This window comes from Sminthopsis crassicaudata, chromosome 2, assembly GCF_048593235.1.
Source record: "Sminthopsis crassicaudata isolate SCR6 chromosome 2, ASM4859323v1, whole genome shotgun sequence".
Classification (NCBI taxonomy): domain Eukaryota; kingdom Metazoa; phylum Chordata; class Mammalia; order Dasyuromorphia; family Dasyuridae; genus Sminthopsis; species Sminthopsis crassicaudata.
This window is the reverse complement of record NC_133618.1, coordinates 273,324,134-273,345,042: the sequence shown is the minus strand read 5'-3', so window position 1 is coordinate 273,345,042 and position 20,909 is coordinate 273,324,134. Positions and strand designations below refer to the sequence as shown.

General features: G+C 34.7%; 1 protein-coding gene across 2 annotated transcripts in view; it reads left to right on the top strand.

Moving 5' to 3' along the window:
- The first annotated feature begins 221 nt into the window (after nt 1-221).
- The window catches only part of TTBK2 (tau tubulin kinase 2), a 249,379-nt gene continuing 228,691 nt past the window's right edge, over nt 222-20,909 (top strand). The window contains exon 1 of one of the 2 annotated variants that reach the window (XM_074289397.1): nt 222-302. The gene's annotated coding sequence lies outside the window, so the exon portion shown is untranslated. Of the gene's footprint in view, nt 303-323; nt 726-20,909 lie in introns of those variants that run through there. The other variant, XM_074289396.1, reaches the window with a different exon arrangement.

The window sequence follows — 20,909 nt, the reverse complement described above, 5'->3', positions numbered from 1 at the left end:
GGACTCGCCCCCTCCCCCCTTCCCATAGCCCTGGTTCCCTCCTCGGGACTGGCGGATAGCCGCAGCTTGTGACTAGAACTACAATCCCCAGAATGCTCTTGCGCACGCGCACTGCCATTGTGATGCTCCTTTCCCGGTAACTCGCCCTCTCAGGCAAACCTGAAGATAGCGGCATTTCTCCGGTGGGGGGCGGAGACCCTCTTTGCCCGACTTCCCTCCCCCTCGCTGATAGGCAATGGGATCAGCCAACCGACGTGACGGATTCGGAACGCGGCCTCCAATCAGCGGCTGCGGTGGAGAAGGTGGGCGTTCGCCCTGGCAGGGCAGGTGGGCTAGGCTGTGCCGGGTTGCGAAGGGGGAGAATAACGTCGGGTCGGGTCAGCGGGCGCTGCAGTAGTCGCCGCAGCGGCGATGGGAGCGGTGGGGACGCGGTGGCGGCGGCGGCGGCAGGAGGAGGAGCAGGGGCTGGAGCAAGAGCAGCGGCTGGGGGCAGCCAGCAGCAGCAACAGCCGCCGCCGTCGCCAGTAGACGCAAACGGTACCCAAGGGGGGACAGCCCGACCGGCCGCTGGCCCGCGAACCCACGCACGGGTCCCGCCGCAATCGGGCGGCGGGGGATGGGCAGGCGGCGGCGGTGCCTCCTCCCGAGGGGTGATCCCGGCCGGTCCCGGCCCTGAACCGGGCCCGACCCCACTGCCTGGAGCTCCTGCGTCCGCCACGGCCCAGGTAGGACACGCCCCCCCAATCCCCCAGTATAGTGGCCTGGGAATCCCCACCCCCGGTCCCATCCTCCTCTTGTTCCCTATCTCTACACCTCCACCCCGCCTTGGGATTCCGACCCCGGACTGAGGGGATGTGGGGTGGGGAGGAGCATGGACGCGTCGGCTCTGCTTTGCCAAATCCCTTTCTTCTTCATCCCGACCTGCCCGCGGGGCGGTTGTCAGACCTTTAACTCCCGCTACCCCTTGGATACTGTCCTAACCCTTCCCCTCCACGCCAGGCTTCCCGGAGCTCTGAAGACCTTTCACTCTCGCCCCATTTCTCCCGGTGTTTGTGCATGTGGATATGATCCACATCTATTTGCACTCCTTCTACCACGGATGCTAGGATGGTACCCATGGATGCACGTGTCACCTTATTTAAAAAAAAAAAAAAAAAAAAAAGGCAAAAAAACAACAAAACACCAATTGTACTTGGTGTCTGAGCTTCTAGCACACCAGAGTTGTATTGGGTGGTGTTGGTTTTCTCGAGGGTGCCTCGGAGGTTGTCTCTGGTGCCCAGGCTGCCAAAATCATGCCGAGGGACTTCTGCGATTATTGGGAACAGGGTGGTGGTGAAGGAGTTGGTTTGGATCAGAACTGTTGGGGTGTTGTGGGAGAAGGGCCAAAAAATGACTCTTAAAGTAAATGTGTCAGAAATTGGTAGGGCATAATTCTTGTGTTTTGCTTTGAGTTGAGGTTGGTAGGTGACAACCACCTTGAAATTAACTCCTCCCACTTCTGAATGTAGAGGCGTAATGATTGAGATTTCCTCATGTTTAAATTTTGGGAGGTGTAAGTTTATTGAGTTTTCCTCAAAATTTACATAAAGATGCTTTGGCGTAGCAGAAAGTGCAGGACTTTGACTTAATCTGGATTTAAATTCCACTTCTGAAATTAATAGCTGGATGATAGTGGAAGTCACTTAAATTCTCTGAACCTCATTATTCTTATTTATAAAATGGGAATGGCAATATCTGTAGTAGGATCTTTGGTGGTGAAGAACAAAGCTAATAAATTTAATTCTTATTCCATGTTATAGATCTTTAAATGCTTAAAGACTGCTATCATACCTTCCCAGCTCCAAGCCTTTTGCCATTTCCAGACTAAATATAAATATCCCCACTTCGTTCATCTGGTCATCTTAACATAAACTTCAGGTCTGTCACCATTTTAGTGGTGCTCTCTTGGATATTCTCTAGCTTCTCAATTTTCATTCTAGAATGTGGTACTTGGAGTGGCACACAGTACTCCACAGGTAGTTTGATGGCTGTAGGGTACAGTGATTATGATCACCCTAATTCTGGGTTCTTTGCCTTTTTTAATGCCACTTAATAATTAAAACACAATCTTATTGGCATATTATTGACTCTTCTTGAACATGTAGGCTACTAAACCCTTTAGATTGTTTTCATAAAGCTGCTGTCTAGTCATTCTCTATCCCCACCCTTAGTTTCATCACCCTCTTTCCACCAGTACAAACTTGCACCTTTGGAATTTCCTTATTCTTCACCTCCATTTCTAGATTTTACTAGTTATTCCTCTAAAACATTCCTTATATCTTCACAACTATCTATCCCTTTCACTCTCCTTCATATGTGGTCACCATTCTTTTTTTCTTTTTTTTTTTTTTATAGCTTTTTATTTACCAGATATATGCATGGGTAATTTTTCAGCATTGACAATCGCAAAACCTTTTGTTCCAATTTTTCCCCTCTTTCCCACCCCACCTTCTCTCCCAGATGGCAGGTTGACCAATACATGTTAAAATATATGTTAAATACAATATATGTATACATGTCTATATAGTTATTTTTTTACTGTACAAAAGGAATTGGACTTTGAAATCATGTACAGTTAACCTGTGAAGGAAATAAAAAATGCAGGCAGACAAAAATAGAGGGATTGGGAATTCTATGTAGTGGCTCATAGTCATCTCCCAGAGTTCTTTTGCCGGGTGTAGCAGGTTCAGTTCATTACTGCACTATTGGAAGTGATTTGGTTCATCTCATTGTTAAAAATGGCCATGTCCTAAAGAAGATCCAACTCACTTCCAGTTGATCAATGATGGACAGAAATAACTACACCCAGAGAAGGAACACTGGGAAGTGAATGTAAATTGTTAGCACTAATATCTATCTACCCAGGTTACTTATACCTTTGGAATCTAATACTTAATGTGCAACAAGAAAATGGTATTTACACACATATATTGTATCTAGGTTATATTGTAACATATGTAAAATGTATGGGATTGCCTGTCATCAAGGGGAGGGAGTAGAGGGAGAGAGGGGATAATTTGGAAAAATGAATACAAGGGATAATATTATAAAAAAATTACTCATGCATATATACTGTGAAAAAAATTATAAATAAAAATTTTTTAAAATGCCCATGTCCATCAGAATTGATCATCATAGAGTATTGTTGTTGAAGTATATCTCTTAGTCCTGCTCATTTCACTTAGCATCAGTTCATGTAAGTCTCTCCAGGCCTTAATAAAATCATCCTGCTGGTCATTTCTTACAGAACATAATATTCTGTAACATTCATATATGTGGTCACCATTCTAATTCACACCCACTTCACCTTTTTCATGTATTGTTGCTATAACCTACTACTTAAGTCTTCTTGCTTCATTTTATCCTTATTTAATCCATTCTCCATTCAGTGGCAAAATAACTTTTCCAAAGCCCATATTTGCCATGACTCCATACTGTTTAGGATTAGCCACAAACTTTTCATCTTGGTATTTAAATCTTTGAATGAAGTCTGGCTCCAGGCTACCTTTTCTAGATTTACTTTACACTTTTCCTCCTTAAGTCTTGTGAAAGTGGTCTACTGATTGTTTGTCAAACGTGACCACCTAACTCCCATTTCAGCTTATTGCACAGGCTGAACTGCATGTCTGGAATTCACTCACTCATTTGTCACTGTCTCTTAGAATTTTTAATCTCAAGTCAAATGTCATTTCCTTGGTGAAATTTTTCCTGATTCCCCTAGTTGTTAGTGCTCTTTTTTTTTTCTCAGATTATCTTGTGTTTTTATTTATTTTTTAATTTTTTTGTTTTTACCAGTTACTAATGCTATCTCCATTCTCAAATTGTCTTGTATTTAGAGGTATATCTGTTGTTGTTTTCATTCCCCTAGGAGAATATAAATTTATTGAGAACAAGTACCTTCAGTGCCATTATGAATGTTTCAAATTGTTAATCTGTAGTATTTATTTTTTGAATTTAATGTGAAGTACTTTGCAGACCTTAAAGTTCTATAGAAATAAGAGCTTTTATTATTAAAAATATATACACTTTTAAACTTGGTGGATCCATATTCAGTGTTACATGTTTATTTCTAAGCCATTACTAGGGATTGCCTTGATATCTGAACATTGACCTGTCTGGGTAAGCCACAGCAAGGATGGATTTTGATTTCATTTCACCAAAATGCAGTAGAGAAAGTGACATTTATTGACATCACTCAATTAAGAGTAGTACAAAATGGAAAAACTGAAGAATGCAATTGATTTTAATGTAGCAAGGAAATTGAATACTATTATATGCTAAATTCTCCCATTTTTGTGAAGGAGCAGTAAGGACTAAGATTATGGCAAAACCAACTTCAAAGTACCGTAAGTGTTAGAAAAGGTTCATATTGATGATTGGGTGTTTTTGAAATGATGATCTGAAGCATTCAGATTGGAAAACAAGTTTACAAACTGAATTTTTGTAACAGTTATATTTTGTAACAGTTATGTGATTTTATCTAGAGGATAGAAAGAAACTGTTGAAGCAAATTCCATTTCCTTTAAGTGGTAATAGACATGTAAAGGAAGTACCATTTTTCTTTTTTTTAATTTGAGAGGTAGTGAAGATTTAAATCTGTAGTTTCAGCAAATTAGGAATAATATTGAATTGAAATGGTCATTGATTATGGACAAAGGGAAGTAGGAAATATAATTAATCTGTTGTTTATTATCCTACTGCATCATCTTAAAAAACAATTCAATTTTTAAATGAATAAATTTTATACTGTGTATGATTTAAGGGTTTTATATCCCATGAATTTCATTAAGATACTGGTTATCCTAGTGCTGTAGCAATTTGTAAGAAGCCAAAGAGAATTTGCTTCATCACATTTTAAAAATATTGATATAAATTATATGTATTCTTAGATACCCTTTAAATCTAAAATTTAGGTAATTGTGATTATATTGGACAGATGTGACAAAGCAGTATTGCATTTAAATTTTTGAATCTCTTTAAGAATATAAAATGACTCAGAAATGTAAAATAATTAGTTTTTATAAGATTGCTTCCAAAGTGATAGTACCATTTTGAGTAGAGGAGTAAAACTTTTAAACATGCTAATATATCAGAAAATAAACATTACTGGAAAATATTTAATGAGAGATATCGAAAAATTTTGCATTTTAAGTATCCATTATTAAAACAGGTTTAAGCACTGATTATTAAAACTCTTTCATTATTTTTGAAAAATTGTGGAAATTCTATTATATTTCTTTATTTTCCTTTCTAATATCTCTAATTCTCTTTCCTGGAGAAATATCTTTGTGATGTTTTTTCAAAACTTTTAATCTCATATACAATATAAGATTTATTCCCCTCTTTTTTGGCTACTTTGGTTAAATGTTATGCCAAGAATTTCATTCAGCTAATTTCTTTGGTAAAAGTTGTAGGATATTTTAGATAATTAGAGATTATTTAGGATTGAAAATATTCAAATTGCATTGAATTGCATTCAAATTGCAATCTATTTGCAGGAAGTGGGAAGAAGATGAATTCATAAAATGCTAGCTCTAAGGAGATGAGGAAGAAACTATGGAATAGATAGGAAAAGACCTGGAGAGAGCAGTGTCACCAAAGCCAAGGGAGAAGAGAGAACTTAAAAAGATAGAGTGGTCAACAGAATGAAATGCTACTGGAATATCATGAGAAGTAATCTCTGCATTTTATCTTAGTGATTTTTTTAAGTTGTCTCTAACTATATATAGTATATACCTAGCTATTGTTATTCATATGTTGCAGTCATTAGAATGTGAGCTTCCTAAGGCAGGAAAAATGTTTTTCTTCCTATCTTTATGACATATGTGATGTCTATCATCTCTAATACATTGTTAGTGGTCATGAGTAATTATGGTAGCATTTTTTTTTTCTTTAAGTGAAATGATCCTATTTGTCTTGAAGATTTTAATTATATTCAGATTAATTATCATATAAGTTTGTAATGAAAACTTTTGGAGCCCAGATCATATTCCACCAAAAAATTGTCTTTATACCAACTTATTTTTGAACACAGATTCATGATAACTTTTTGCTCTAATTATAAGATGCTTCTGGCCTCATTAAAATGAGGTGAGCTTTGGATACAGGCACAAAATGCGTCTTAGAACTATAACCACTGGGTATTAAGTATAATGTTGAAAGTCATTTGTCTGGTGTAGGAATAACTGAAATCATTGGAGAGGGAATGAGATTGTAAATGAAGAGTGTATAGATAAAGAAGATTAGAGGGCTAAAAAAGAGTCTTGGTGTAGCAATCTATTTGCAGGAAGTGGGAAGAAGATGAATTCATAAAATGCTAGCTCTAAGGAGATGAGGAAGAAACTATGGAGAGAGCAGTGTCACCAAAGCCAAGGGAGAAGAGAGAACTTAAAAAGATAGAGTGGTCAACAGAATGAAATGCTACTGGAATATCATGAGAAGTAATCTCTGCATTTTATCTTAGTGATTTTTTTAAGTTTTCACTAACTCTATATCACTAATCTAACTATATATAATATATACCTGGCTATTGTTATTCATATGTTGCAGTCATTAGAATGTGAGCTTCCTAAGGCAGGAAAAATGTTTTTCTTCCTATCTTTGCCAGTTGACACTATACTTAGAACATAGTAATCATTTAATAAATGTCTAATGTTTGAATTGGAAGTGTGGGATTGAAGCTCAGGAGTGGGAAATGAGGAATGAATATGCTGATTTAGTGGTCATCTACATAAATAATTGGGCATTACCATCTTTCACCTTCTCCATTTATCTAATTTATTATCAAATCTTGTTGTTTCTTCCTTCACATCTCTTGCATACAAAATATTCCTCTTCTTTCCTCTATTATAGCCACCATCCACATTCAGTTGCTCATTACCTCCCAAATGAAATGAGACAGTGGCCTTCTAAACCCTGCTTCAAGTGGCTGTCAAAGGTTCTTTTGGTTGTCTTCTTAAATGCACATCAAATATGTCACTCTTTTACTAAGTTCAATAAGATTACTATTATCTTTAGGGTCAAAACCTTTTAAATTCTACTTGGCATTTAAATCCCTTCATAGCTTGCTTCCTTCTTACGGTTGCAATCTTCTTACAATTTTCTTCTCTCCATGCCACTCATGATCCAGTTACAGTGGCTATGAGAGTGGAAAGAAGGGGAATACTTCTGTATGCAGGAAATGAAAAGGTTGGAAGATGGTAGTGCTCTTGACAATACATAATAGGAAAATTGGAAAGAGGGGAGAGTTTAAAGGAGAAAAATAAAGTTGAGTCCTTATTTTGGACATGTTGAGTTTGAGATCTAGTTCAAGATTTCAGTTGGTGATGGATGACTGTGCCTCAGGAGAGAGATTAAGGTCGGATCTAGAAATCATAGAATTATTGGTAACGAGATGATAATTGAGCTGCTCAGATCACTAAACCAGGTAGTATAAAATGAAAAGGAAGAAGGTCCATAAAAGAGCCTTAGAAAATGTTTATGGTTAGTAGAAAGGCATGAATTAAGTGGAGCAAAGGTGACTAGAGAATAGGCAGATGGTAGAGAAATAGGTGAAAATAGTGTCAGGAAAACCTAAGAGAAGGAGAGTATGTCTAGGAGAAGATGGTTGTCAACATTGTCAAGGTTTACAAAGAGAGGTCAAGAAGCAGAGTGATTTGAAAAAAAGGTAATTAAATTTCATAATTAAGAAATCATTTACTACTTTGAAAAGGACAGTTTTAGTTCATTGAAGAGGTTGGAAACCTGGTTGAGTCTCCACCTAAATGTACCATAATCATGCTGTTTAAAATGTATAATAAAACATAATATTTTCCTTTGCGTGGTTGATGTGGTAATTTATTTTTCTAGACTAAGCATATTGTTATGAAGGTTTTGATTTTCCATTTCTTTTTCAATTGTTCAACTTGGGGACAGGGAGGATGAAAAAATGATTGTAAAAATAAAAGATGGGAAGACTTATCAAGTCTTACACAGAATTCATTATCTCTGATTCCCCTTTATAAAACTCACTTATTTTCTAACTCTCTACTTTTTAAAATAGATAATCTCTCCTTGAAATTCTTTCTAGGTTTTCTTATTTCTCTTCCTATATCTCTGGCCCATTCTCTCAACCTCTTTTGTTGGAAGTGGGAAAAAGATGATGAATTCATAAAATGCTAGCTCTAAGGAGATGAGGAAGAAACTATGAAACAGATAGGAAGAGATCATCCATATGGTACCTTTTTTTGTGAGTGTTCTCAAAAGCTCTATGCTGGCTGCTTCTCTTTTCTCTTGAAACTGTCTTGAGATCTTATCAGCTCTCATGGGTCCAATTATTGTCTCCATGTAGATAAATCTCTGAATCTGTTCATCCTTCGAGTCATTCGGGTTTTGAAACATGGAATCATCCTTAACTCTTCATTTCCCCCCCTTCTCCAAGCCAATTAGGTGCTAATTTTTATTGATTTTTATCTCTGCAACATCTCTAGAGCATGTTGTGCAAACAAAACACTATTTCAGGTCTTCATCACCTTTTGCCTAGATTTTTGTTAGTGGTAATATTCAGCTTCTTTCTTCTTCAGTAAATATTCCAGAGTTTCAAATATGAAATTATTTAAATACAGGTATGACCATGATAACCGTTTTGCTCAAAAAGCTTTATTGGTTCCCTATTGTATCTATTATAAAATATAGATTTCTTTGACATTTAAAAACCTTTCACAATCTGACTAATCTTTCCTTACTGATTTCATATTATTCCTTCTCATACATTCTGTAGCCTAGCCAAACTGACCCACTTGTTGTCTCTTACACATACTGAGAAAACTGCATGAAATCTGACAGTTCAGATCATTGCTAACCTTGGAGAGAGCAGTTGATAAGCTGAGTGATGAGTTTGGAAGCCAGATGACTAGAGGCTGAGAAACAAGTAAGTTGTTAAAAATTTCCCAGTATTCTCCTCTAGTCAGAGCACATCTGGAGTACTGTGTTCAATTCTGGACACCACAATTTAGAAGGAACTTTTTGAAGAATTCAGGCTTTGTGAATGTGTGTGTGTGTATACATATATATGTATATATATTTATTATATATGCATATATAATATATATATATAATATTAAGTATTTGATTTTCCCTAAATCAGGATAGGTTCCATGAGGAAGATGAAATTTTAAAAATGATAAAACATTTAATTAGGACAGAAATGAATAAAACAATGAAAACAATAACCACATTCCTAAATGATTATTGTGTCCTTCCACTTTTTTCGAAAGTAATTTTAGACTCAAGCTCCTTCAAATTTGTTATTATGATCATATAGCTTATGGATTTATTTTCTCTCTGCATTGTTGAATGCCAGGGCTGAAGATTTCAAGGCTCTGGTCTATGTCTAGGATGACCTGTTTCCCCTATTGCCATTCCTGAGCATCTGGTTTACTGGTACTTTCTTCTTATACAGGTCCAGACTTGCTTTGCTTCAGGCACTTTTTACTCTAGTTTCTATTTGTCAGCTTTCCACAGCTATCATTTCTTTTGCCTTTTGTTCACCGAGGTATAGTTTGGAATTGGCCTCTATTCTCTCTATTATACTCTCTGTATCTCTCCAGGTCTGTCTTTCTCTATCTCTTTCCCTTTCTCCCTCTCAATTTTCTTCCTCTCCCCACTTCCAATAGGCAATAAACCAAGTTCACGTAGTGAAGAAAACACAGATATCAAATAGGTCTTTAAGGCCTGTGAGGATCCCATAAGTCAGAGCTTGAGGCAGCAGAACTGAGAAAGCAGAAATTGTATTTTATACTTAATTACTAGATGTGACCAGTTCTATGTCTACTTGTATGTAGTCATTTGGAAAAGTAGAAATACATAGATAATGTGTGTCTGATTTTTAAAAATCCTTTTTTTTTTTTTTAATTAAAAAGCATTCATTTTTTTCTCCCTCTTACCTTACTGCCTCCCCAATGGAGAAAAAGAAAAACAAAATCTTTGTGACAGCTATGCATATTCAGGCAAAACAAATTCCCATATTGCCCATTTAAAAAAAAATTTCATCTCTATATTAGTCCATCATCACTCTATCAGGAGATGAGTGGCATTCTTCATCTTTGGTCCAACCCATTCCTTTTACTTCTCATGGTATAGTAGTATCTCATTGCATTCATATACTACTTTGTTCATAAATTCCCAAATCCCCTCTTAGTTTTTACTGCTACCACAAAAAAGAACTGCAAAAATATTTTTGTACAAATGGGTTCTTTTTCTCTTTCTTTAATGGTTTTGGTTATAGGCCTAGTAATGGTATTGCTTGGTCAAAAGGATATGCATAGTTAAGTAACTTTTGGTGAATAGATCCAAATTTCTTTCTATAGTGTCTGTACCAATTCACAGTTGTATCAACAGTGAGCTAATCTCTCTATTTTCTTGCAATCCTTTTTTTTTTTTTTTTTTTTTTTTTTTTTTGAAAGGCAACTGGGGTTCAGTGACTTGCTCAGAGTTACACAACTAGGAAGTGTTAAATATCTGAGGTGGAATTTGAAATCAGCTCCTCTTGACTCTAGAGTTGGTGCTCCAACCTTTGGGCATCTAGCTTCCCTGGAATTCTTTTTCATATTTCTTCCTTTGATATGTATGATTTTTATAATTTTTTTTTATTTTTGGCATTTTTTCTTGTCAGTTGAACATATAAATACTGTATCTTTTTTTTTTAAACAATGTTTCTGCCATTTCTCTTTCCAAATGCAGTTTTTTTTTTGTTTTTGTTTTTTGTTTTTTCCAAATATGTAGTATTTTCCTTTGATTCACCAAACCAAGGCTAATTCAGTGGTAGAATCTGGACACTATTTTTTTCACAAAGTTTGACACCTGTGATCTTTTTGATTCCAATTTAATGCCTTAGTCATACATAGACCCTTCCTAATTTATAAGCAAACTGAAGATTTCTCATATTAATTGTGAACTATTATTTGAGTAGAAGGTTCTAGGGCTAACAAGTAAGAAAAAAAAAAAAGCACAGTATTTGTTTTATCAAACAAATTGAGCCAGTTAAGAATGATGCCACTTAGGAAGGTTTTAATTCCTGCTGGTTATTCTTTTTGGGGGCCTATATCTTATTGCTTATATTTTCCTGAATTTCACCTTGTTTTGAAGTTTAATCCTAAAAATTGTATTTTTCTTTAAAACCTTTTTTTTTTTTTCCCCAATTTCAATTTCTGCCTCCTCTCTCTCCATTGGAAGAAAAAAACCACAAAATTCTTGTAATAAATATGCATGGTCAAGCAAAATAAATGTCTCTTTTTTTTGGGAGGGATGGAAACGATGTTTAACTTTATGTAATTCTTTTGTTAAAAGAATAGTCCATAGAGGCACACATACACAAAAAACCGTTATGCCTCCCAGAATATGTTGAAAGAATTTAAGGATTTTCCTCTTTGAACCAAATTTTATAGAAGATTTTGCAGAGCTATTGCATTTCTGTTCTCTAACCTTGTTTAGCCTAGGATCCCCACAATACTTTTTAATATCTTTAAATTTTTTCAAAGGGGTCACAACTTCTAACCCTATTTTGATGAAGTCCCAATTGTAGCACTTTGCCTCCACTGAAGACTCAGGAAGATTGAAGCTAGAGCAGGAACTCTTTAAAATGTGCTTTGTTACATTATAGGTTCTTGGTCCCTGTATCTTGAGCCTGCCACTGAGTTATGTTTTAACTTCTCCTTCTTGCCATTTTTCTGAATCTCTAGAAATCGATGGATGTCCTTGAGGATTTTTTCTCTTTATATGTAAAATCTATCTGATGACTAGTTGCAATGTGCTTCAGAAGGAAATTCTTTAGAAGACATCTTCCACTGAAATTGCTTTTATTTGCCATTTTCAACTGAATTGAACGTTTGCTTACAATAATTAAATGTTAATTCATTTGATTAATGTTGGCTTATAACTGTTGGAGGGTAAATCAGTTCAAAACTTAAGGAAAAGAGACATAGTCATGGTTATCTCTAAGCTAACTGTAGATTTTATTAGGCGTTATAAAATATAGAACACTCATTCTCATAAAAAAGCATACAAAGAAGAGCTTTTTTTTTCTCACTACCATATTTAGGTATCATTCTTGATCTGGTTCTGGGTACTGAAGTCATATTGTAATTACAATTCAGACTTTTACTTGTATCCAGATATAGACAGATTTGAGTTTGGAGTGAAGATTATGGTCTGTGAAGTTTGATCCCAAGGTGTAGACCCTTCCATAACCATCCCCCAAATTGGATTCCTTTATATACTCAATAAGATATTAGACATAAATAGATCAGATGAGAAAAAAAATTACAAGAGTTAATATGGGGCTTTTATTATCAAAGACTGTACTCCCAACTCAATTCATCATCTAGTTTTTTATGCTCCTGTTTCTCATTTTCCCTTTGTGTAATGAGTCTGCATCAGAGAATATTCACATTTTGATCACAGATCATTCAAGTACTTAACCAAATTTTTGAGATGTCTTCCTCCTTCACCAGTTATTAAAATAAACTTAATTCTGTTTGCATTGTGATTTCTACTTTATCTTATCTCATAGCATTTCATAGTCCTCTTATGTACCTGTTGGATTTAAATCAGAACTACATTTATCTGTAGTTTTACTTATCTCCTATTACTAGATTAGATTGTGAATTCACGAACTCTGGGCAATCTAACTTATTTTCTCATCCTACTCCATCTGCTAAAATGTTTTACATAGAATAGGTACTTATTAACTGTTTCTTGAATGAATAAATGAATCAATATTAAAGGAAGAAAGAAAACAAGCATTTATTTATTTTTATATATAGCTTTTTATTTTTAGAACACATGCAAAGATAGTTTTCAACATTCACGCTTGCAAAATCTTGTGTTCCAATTTTTTTTCTCTCTCCTTTCCCCTGATCACCTCCTCTAGATGGCAAGTAATCCAGTATATGTTAAACATGTACAATTCTTCTATACAGATTACCACAATTATTATGTTGCACAAGAAAAATTAGATCAAAAAGGAAAAAAAAATTTGGAAGAAAAAAATGCAATCAAACAACAACAAAAGTGAAAAAACTTTGCTGTGATCCACACTTGATCCCCACAGTCCTCTCTGTGAGTGTAGATAGCTTTCTTCATCACAAGACCATATGTGCAGGTGGCTCTCTTCATAAGACCATTGAAACTGGCCTGAATCAGCTCACTAAAACAAGCCTTTATTAAGCACCTACTTTGTGCCAATCATTGTGATGACTTACAAATATTATCTCATTTAATTCTCACAATAACTCTGGGAGGGGGGTCCTTTTATTATTCTCATTTTACAATTGAAGAAACAGAGGCAAAAAGAGGTCAAGTGTCTTACCCAGGATTATACAGCTAGTAAATCTGTGAGACAAGATTTGAACTGACATCTTCCTGACAGCAGGTCCAGACTCCTGTCTACTTGACAACCTTATGAAGTAATCATTCACATTTATCTAGTGGTTTGCAAAGTATTCTGTTCATAACAGCCCTGTGCAAAGTGTGAAATACAATTATTACTTTCATTCCATTTTAAAGATGAAGTAGAGTCTTTGAAAGCATAAGTGACTTGGGACACTGTAGGCACTTCATAACTTTTTGTTGATGAGACAGAATTTGAACCTGGGTCTCTTCATTCCAAATCTAGCACACTTTAGATGTAATAAAATCTCTCTAATGCAGGAATTGTTTAATTTTTTTAATCTTCACATCCCCAGTACCCAGCATAGTGCCTGGCACATAGATTATATTTAATAAATATTTGTTAGTTGGCTGATTGTCAAGTGCTGGATTCACAATCCCCCTCCTCCCCTTTTTCTTAGAAAGAAATATTGAAGTGTGAATAGTATCTAAATGTATATAGATACATATAAATGTATCTAAATGCATCTGGTTTTAGACTTTTTTTTTTTTTTTAGAACATCACCAAATAGTGCCTTTCACTCCACTTTCACTTGCACATATTTTAAAGACCTCCTAAAATTAATAAGCATTTATTAAGCAGATATTATTTTATGTGATGGACCCGTGGAACATTTTTATAACATTTGTGTTCTTCTGTTCTTCATTACTCCATTATAAAGATGAGGTTCCTATACTTGCAGATGTTAACTAGAAATCTGATCTGTGTCTGAAACCTGGAGCATTGTTTTCCTAAAATATATAGCCACTGTTTCATTGGTTTTCCTTGTGTTTATACATTCATAGTTAGTTTAGTAGCTGAATTAGGTATTTATTTTGTAATTTGTAAAGTTTTTAATTTTTTACTTTAACATCTGAAATGGCTGCTATTCCTGTCACCACATTTTTATAATGCAGATTGCTTATCCCAAATACTGTTTACATAGAAGATCATAATGACTTTGGGAAAAAGTCTATTTTTGAACATTATGTATTTAATAATAGAAGTTGTGGGAATATTTTAAGTGCCACTCAAAAAAGAGTCATATTTCACAGTTATTCTGTCACAAGAAGTATATGTATTAGTTCTGGCCTGAATATATCTTTAACTATTTTTTTTTAACCTTTTAGACAAGTCATGTGCCTTTTTGATAGTTAAGATTTAAGTGATAGGGTAATTATATTTTCCATGTTTTTCTTTTAAAAAATAGAATCTTAAATTTTACCCCAAATTGCTCTTTTGCCTATTCAATGAATGTTTTTTTCTCCTAAAATTGTATAATTTATTATTTATTTAAATAAATCTAAATAAATATCTCAACCACTCTATTTGGTATTAACACTATATAATCCAACAGGGTTGTTGTGAGGAAAGAGATAAAATTATTTTCTCTGCTTCAAAGCCATATTTATGGCTTTCTTTCACTTTTTTCCCCTGCCTGATACTTAATAACTTAAATTCTGGTAGTTTTTCTTTTTTTAATGTCTTTAGAATCCTTCCTTTCTGTTCTGTTTACTATCACCTCAGGCCATGATTTTAGGCTTGAATTTGTGCTTGAATAATTCATGTTTGAATGATTGTAGTAACCTCTTTTGCATTTTGTCTCTTCCTGCTTCAGTACATCTTTTATGCTACTCATTTCCTTAATTACAGCGATGATCAAGGCACTTCGCTACACAAAAACCTTGAGTTTGTTCCCATGTTGCCCACAGAGTTAAGTTCAAATGAAGCTGATTTCTTCAGAAGCTGGTCTCAAATTTGTTTTTTTTTTCCCCTTTCTTTTCTTGTTATTTGTATTGGTATATTCTTTATGATTTCCTGAATGTCATATTACAAAATAATACTTTATTTTTTTCTCCCTTAATATTTTATTCTTTTCTAGTTACATATAAAGATAGTTTTCAACAATTATATTTGTAAGATTTTAAGTTTCAATTTTTCCCCCTTTCTTTATCTCCTCCTTCTCCAAGATAGCAAGCAATATGATATAGCTTATGCATGTACAATCACAAAATGCCATTTTTAAAAGTATGTATTCAGTTTATCAGAATAGTTCCAATATTGCCACACTTACCTGCATTCACTTCTGACTTCCTTCTGCTTTTTTCTATATATTTTAATAATATTTCATCAAAATTCTTTTCTTAATTTTTTCCTTTTTTTCCCTCTCCCCCCTTTTTTTCTGCATCTTGATCATTAACACCTATCCCTCCATAACTCTGCTTTCCAAGTAAAAGCCCTCCTTTATAAAAGATAAATAGTATGTTTTACACTGAACTTCTAGCTCGTCATGTCCCTGACAAGTGTTGGGATACTTTTATTCCTCCCCCCCTTTTTTTAAACCAAGAATTTTTTCCTTTTTCATATTTTTATCTTTTGTCATATCTTCATGTCATGTATTCGTGGTAAGTGGTATGAGACATCCAGCAGTTTTTGTTGATTCAAGTGAATCCTTATTCGAGGTTGGAGGCCTTGGGTTTCTCAAGAATTATGGTATTATGTTCATTTGCTTCTAAGTCTTGTGTCCTTTATTTCAATTAATAGTCTATAGTTTTCTTTTTCTGGTTTAGATATCAGATTCATATTTGTTATTTAGGAGTTTGGTAAGATTGTGGGGATCAGGTATTTTGTGCTGTGTCAGTTTGGGTGACTTCATTGTAAAACTTTGGTTTTAATCTTGAATATATGATAAGTAGACTGTCTTAAAATGGCAGTGCACATGCTCACTAATTCCTTCTCTTAAATTTTGTGGACCAATCAAGAACCAAAGCTACATTAACCCCATCTCCTCATTTGAAACATGGACCAATCAAAATTTTTCTGTCTTTTATATGGAAATTGCTTATCCCCTCTATAAAGCAGAATAAATAACAGATTAAATCTTGCTGGTTTATCTACCTGTGTTGCCTTGGTGTATTCATAAAGGTCTTTTGTCTTTACCTCAGTAGATCAGGGTGAGATCCTAACTTAGGGTTTTTTTTATTTGTTTTGTTTTTAAACAGGATTCCTTCGTTCCCTGTTTTTGCAAACACATGACATAATATGGAAATTAATTATTTATTAGAAAGTTTCATAGGACTCACTTGTAAATTAAACTACAGGTCCTAGGATTTTTCCTTTGGGAATTCCTTTGTATCTTGTTCAGTTTCTTATTCTAATATTGGATTATTTAAATTATCTATTTATATATAAATATTTTCATATATATGTATATATATATATATATATGTATATATATATATAATATCCATATTAAGAAAGAAACAAACACATAATTTGTTTCTTTCTTAATCTGGATATTTTATATTTTTGTAAATAATCCATTTCATTTTTATCAAGATTGTGGGTGTATAATTGAACATAATAATTAACTATTTTTTTCTCTTTAGTTTTTGTGAATTCTCTCAATTTTTGTATATTGGCAATTTAGTTTTCATTTCATTTTATCAGATTAGCTAAAGTTTTGTCTAATTAGTTTAAAAAAACAGCCTCTACTTTTAGTCATCAATTTAAAAAAATTTTTTTTCTTTTATTCATCTTTTATTTTGGGGGGGTGTTTAATTGAGGGTTTTTTTTTTTTTTATTTGTTGGATTTTTTGCTTTTGTTTTTACTGAGTCAATTGGGGTTAAGTGACTTGACTAGGATCACATAGCTAGGAATCAATGTGTCTGAGGCCAGATTAAACTTTGGGCCTCCTGATTTCAGGGCTGGTACTCTACTACTATTTATCCATCTAGCTGCCCCTTCCTTTAAGAAAATAAAGAAACTCATTGTGCTATTCTTTCTCATTTGATGAAAATATTTGGAGATTTGAAGTATTCCCTAAAAAATCTTTGGCTTTTTCCTCACTGTCACTTTTTTTTAAAAATGAAATTATCTATTTCTATAAATGGTTTTTTATTCACATATTCCTTAGAATGAAATTATTTATCATCCATTTAACTCTGAATCTTTTCTTCAAATGCCTCTTTTTGGATTATATATTTTTATTGCAATGGTCAATCATGGATGTTTTAAATATTTCACTTTGCTGAATGTGCTTTGATTTTTTAAATATCCTATTACAAAGTAACATTTTTTTGGTGAAAGTGTCACACACTGTTGAGTAATACACATATTCGTTTTTATATCTACTTGGTAATGTCCAGAGCTCTTTCATATTTAACTCACCTAAAATTTACTATCTAGGTCTTTACCAACTTTTTTATTATTTATCTTTTGAAACCCCCAAGTTTTATATTTCTTTTGTCTTTTTCTCTCTGTAAGATTGACTAATTTTTCCTTTAAGTACTTGGGGACTATACCATTTATTGCGTCTATATTATTCACTGATATTATTACATTATTTATGGTGCTTTTAAAAATAAGATAGTTTCCCTGCTTGCCTCTTATCATACATATTTTTACTGTTGCCTTGTCTGAGAGCATAATTTCTACTTCTGTTTTTTTTAATTCATCTAAACATAATAATTTCTGCTCTAACCCCTCATTTTAAATTTGTGTAAATATTTATGTTCCAGGTGTGTTTCTTATAAACAACATATTGTTGGATTCTGCTTTCTGATTCCTCTTGCTACTTTTTTCCCATATAAGTGAATTAAATCACATTCACATTTACAATTACACACTATACATTTCCTCATCTATAAGATCAACTTTCTGGTGGTTAACCTCTCTTAACTTAGACTGGACCTATGTTTAGAGGCATATAGTCTGTATTGAGACAGACTTCAATTCAGCAGCCATTTATTAAGATGTACTACATTCCAGGTATTGTGCTAAGTGTTAGAGATCCAAACATAAAAATAAAACAAGATCTACTTTCAAGGAACTTATTCTATTGATTCATTTTTGTTTGTTTGAAATTCTTTTATTTTTAAAGCTTTTTAAAATTTCAAAACATATGCATAGTTTTCAACATTGACTCTTGCAAAATCTTATGTTCCAATTTTTTTCTCCCTCCTTTCCCTTGATACCCTCCCCTAGATGGCAAGTAATCCAGTATATGTTAAACAAGTATAATAAAGAGAGCCACTTCCATCAAAATTGATCATATAATCTCATTATTGCTGTGTACAGTGATCTCCTGGTTCTGCTCATTTATTTCACTTAGCATCAGTTCATGTAAGTCTCTCCATACTTCTCTGAAATCATCCTGCTGATCATTTCTTATGAAACAATAATATTTCATAACATTCATATACCATATTTTATTCAGGATTCTCCAACTGATGGGCATCCACTCAGTTTCCAGTTTGTTACCACTACAAAAAGGAACTACAAACATTTTTGCACATATGGGTCCCTTTCCCTTCTTTAAGATCCTTTTGGGATTCAGATCCAATAGAAACACTGCTACATTCAAAGGGTATGCACAATTTGATAGCCCTTTGGGCATAGTTCCATATTGCTCTCCAGAATGGTTGGATCAGTTTATAATTCGACCAACAATATATTAGTATCTCAGTTTTCCCACATTCCCTCCAACATTCGTCATTATCTTTTTCTGTCATCTTAGCCAATCTGAGAAGTGTGTAATAGGTATCTCATAGTCTATTGATTCTACTTAAAACCTTCCTAGTTTGTTGTTATTGTTTGTCCTTGGTTCTTGAAGAGAACCATGACATCAGGAAGGTGATACTACAATAAGCAAATGAATTGAATTTAAGTGAGAGAGAGCTGGAAAAGGGCACCAGTCTCACTTTCTTCTCTGGAGTCATCTAGATTCAGTAGCAAGATATATATCAGGATGATTGGAGATGACCGTTTGTGCAGTGGGAAACTTTGGTCTTTTTAAGCTAAGGTCTTTAACAGATTTCAGTTTAACTGAGGCAATGCTCTATTAGTGGTTAAGGCTAGGTAAGAAATGAAGCATAGGATGTGGCTTATTTCACCTAGTCAAAAAAAAAAAAAAGTCCATCTAAAAGGAAAAATTCTCAGAAATTCTACCCCAAACCAGAAACAATTTCTATTTACATTCACTCTGAGCCAATCAGGTCCCAAATAATGACCAAGTGAGGATTAACCTGGGATATCTTGTTGACCAGTCAGTGAGAGCCAGAATAATTTGATTTTAAGGCATGATCTTTAAGGGAAAAAAAATTAGCCCATAGACCCCAAAGTATCTTGCTGGATTTCAGTGATCATAATTGGTGTAGGAAGGGCCTCACAGATCTAGCCATTTTTGTAGAGCCTTCTAGAGTCCAGGATTATTTCCATGCTACACTTGTGCATAGAATAAAATTTTGCTGTAGTAGACAGTTGTGTATGTATTGTATATTTCTATTCATTGAATTCTCTCTCTTTTTTCTTTTTCTGTTTTTTCTTCTGCCTTCTTCTTTGCAAAGGAAGAGATGTGGAGAAAGAGAGGGAACCTGATCCATACTAGTAATCTTCAGTTGCCTCCCATGGCATCTCCTCTTATCAGCCCAAAGACTTTGCCTCATACTTCACTGAAAAAATTGAGACAATTCACTGAGAAACCTTTCTCTTTTCTTCATTTCACATCACTCAGCCATTCCTCTACCCTCTCCTCCTTTACTTCTGTCTTGAATAAAAAAGGAGCCATTCACCTTGCCACAGCCAACTCCTCCACATATATCCTTTCCCATTTTCTCTAATCGATTATGCCCACTATCATTCCCATTTTTCATCTTCAATCTCTTTTAATTTGCTTGTTCCTCATTTACTTGATCCTATCATTGCTGCTAGATATCACCTTGTATCTATCTTCCCTTCTTAGGCCAAAGCTCTCAATAATGTTGTCAATGCTTGATGCCTCCACTTTGTTCTCTCACTGTCATCTAAACCCTTTCCAATCTAGTGTTTGACCTCATCATTTAGCTGAAACTGCACACTCCAAAGATACCAGTACCCTCCCAATTGCCAAATGTAGTGACCTTTTTTTCAATACTCATCCTTGATCTCTGTGTAGCATGTGACACTGATTACCTTCTTCTCCTGCATACTCTTTCCTCTAGGTTTTCACGGTGTAATTCTCCTCTTTTTATCTGTCTGCTGCTTAGTCTCCTTTGCTGGTTTTTTATCTACGTTATATACATTAACTGAAGGTGTTCCATAACCTCTGTCCTAGTTCTTCTTCTATTTTGTGCTATACTATCTCACTTGGTAAATTCATAGCTTGTATGAATCTGATGCATCATCTATGCAGATGATTCTTCTCCTGCCCCCCCCCCCCATCATCTATATTCTACTCATACTCTCTTTTCTAAACCACAGTCCTAAATAACCAACTGCAGTATAGATATCTTGAACTGGATGGTCCTAAACATAAATTGTTATCTTTCATTGCTAACCTTCTTCGCTTCCCAACTTTCCTGTTAGGAAAAACCAGAGAGAGATTAGGAGAATTGACAGTATTAAATGCGGCAGTGAGATCAAGAAGAATGAGGACTGGGAAAAACTCATCAAATATGGCAATTAGGAAATTATTGTTAACTTTCA